Raw genomic sequence first — 2,260 nt, 5'->3', positions numbered from 1 at the left:
AGTGGATGCACTAGACGGAAGGCACCCTGAGGCACCTGCCGGTCGGCGCAACCCCCTCCCTGCCGTTCGGCACCCCTCTAAAATAGTTGTGTTATGTAAGTCACACACCCAGGCCCAGAGGAGTCTGTTTTCAAAGAACGCTACTTTTTCTCCTCCATTTTCTCCGCCGTGAGATGCTGTTACGAGACATTTCAAAAACCGAGTGCTGCTCTATAAATTGAAGGCAAGAATTGAATCAAAGAGTTACACAGTTTTAACCTATTGCCGTCAAGTTCCCTTTCTCTGCAATTACTTCCAGCACGTTCAAGTCTTCTTCCCAAAAACCATTTTTCTGCAATAGATTTCCACACCGGAAATACTATTGCAATTCAATTTCTTTTTCAAGCTCCAGAATTCATTTTAGTTTTAAGATTAGATTTTGTTTTCGTCATTTACTTTCGTCCCGGATTCAAGATTCGGTACTGCAAGATACAATTTTCCCAGTCTGCAATTTAATTCAGGTTTATTTATTAGCATTTATTATTATTCACGGTTTATGTTAATTTATCAAATTATGTTCGGATTATGTTATATCTATTATATATGTTCAGATTCGTCTATTAAAACAATGTCCGGCTAAATACCCTTTATCGGTATGTAAGGTCACATAACCGAGGGAATCGAGTAATCCTTTGATGTAGTTTATTAATCAAATTTATTTGTCTGGCTGGTATTTCTAAACGTTTAATTAAACTGTTTTGTAACGAGAGTTAAAAACAATAGAAGTTAGGATCAATAAAAACGAGAGTTTGAGATTTTAACTGGACCTTAGAAATTAGGCATTAACCTTAAATACAGCGAGAACGCTTTAAGGGTAATTAGTTTTCATTGGTTTTCAAAAATCACTTTGAACTTTAATTGATACAACGAGAGCGCTCACTTAGGTTTAATAGTGAAATCATAATCAATAAACACGAGAGTGTGAGAGGAGGGTTTTTAAACTAATGATTTCTACAGAAAAGTGATTTTAAATTACGATCCGCATCGATGGCTTACTTGATCCCCGAAGTCCGACCATTGCATACCGATATTATTATCCTAGATTTAATTTAATAGTATTTCTTTTTAATTCCCGTCTGATCAATAATCAATTGAATATTAGCCTTAGATTTACGTAGTAGCGATTAACTACATTAGGTCGATTCTTAGTCCATGTGGGTTCGATATCTTTTAAAACTACGCGATAGACTGTGCACTTGCATTCATAATCACAGACATACCCCATTGTCGCGATCAAGTTTTTGGCGCCGTTGTCGGGGACTAATTTAGTCGACAATCGTAATTAACTGTTACGTTGTAGAGACTAAGGCAAACTCAATTATTCTAATCCCTTTGTGCATGCCAAGTACTCGCTCTCGATGTGAAGACTTAGTGCTGCCAATTCCCGAACCAGAGCGTTCTATCACTGTATCACGTCGATTACGACGTACTCGCACTCTTGTTCCTACTCCCGCTTCTGAACCAGTTGAAGAATCAACCATGGGAGAACAGCCGCGTCCTCTCAAATCTTATGCGATTCCTTCGCAAGCTGAACCTCACAATAGCATTGCTGCTTCTGCTATTGAAGCGAATAATTTCGAGCTTAAACCATCGTTGTTGTCAGCTATACAACAAAACCAATTCTCTGGAAATGCGACGGACGGTCCTAATCTTCATTTGTCAGTGTTCTTGCAATATGCAGACACTGTAAAAGCAAATGGTGTCAGTTCGGAAGCTATCCGACTGCGCCTTTTTCCTTTTTCACTAAGGGATAGAGCTAGAGCTTGGCTCCAGTCTTTACCCGCCAATTCTGTCACGACCTGGAATGAACTTAAGAAAGTCTTCCTGGCACGTTATTTTCCACCTAGTAAGACCGCCATGCTAAGGGCGCAAATCATTGAGTTTAGTCAAAAAGACAACGAGTCTTTATTCAAAGCGTGGGAGAGATACAAGGACATGCTTAGACTTTGTCCACATCACGGTTTAGAACAATGGTTAATCATCCATATCTTCTACAATGGTCTCCTCTACAATACGAGACTTACGATTGACGCCGGCGTAGGTGGCGCACTGATGGATAAAGAATATGCTGATGCCTATGCACTTATCGAAAGTATGGCTCAAAACCATTATCAATAGGGAAGCGAGGGAGCTCAATCAGAGAAAAATTCTGGAGAGAAATCTTCAACGAAGAGTGGGATGTACGAGATAAGTAGCCTCGATCGCGTTAACGCCAAAGTCG

General features: G+C 39.8%; 1 non-coding gene across 1 annotated transcript; it reads right to left on the bottom strand.

The window, feature by feature from the left end:
- Window positions 1-1,896: 1,896 nt before the first annotated feature.
- LOC131638484 (small nucleolar RNA R71) lies at window positions 1,897-2,003 on the bottom strand. The gene has a single exon (XR_009294679.1). It is a non-coding gene; the product is annotated as a small nucleolar RNA R71 (small nucleolar RNA).
- Between the last annotated feature and the right edge of the window lie 257 nt (window positions 2,004-2,260).

The sequence above is a fragment of the Vicia villosa genome, unplaced genomic scaffold (genome assembly GCF_029867415.1).
Source record: "Vicia villosa cultivar HV-30 ecotype Madison, WI unplaced genomic scaffold, Vvil1.0 ctg.002321F_1_1, whole genome shotgun sequence".
NCBI classification, from domain to species: domain Eukaryota; kingdom Viridiplantae; phylum Streptophyta; class Magnoliopsida; order Fabales; family Fabaceae; genus Vicia; species Vicia villosa.
This window is presented reverse-complemented; position numbering and strand designations above follow the sequence as displayed.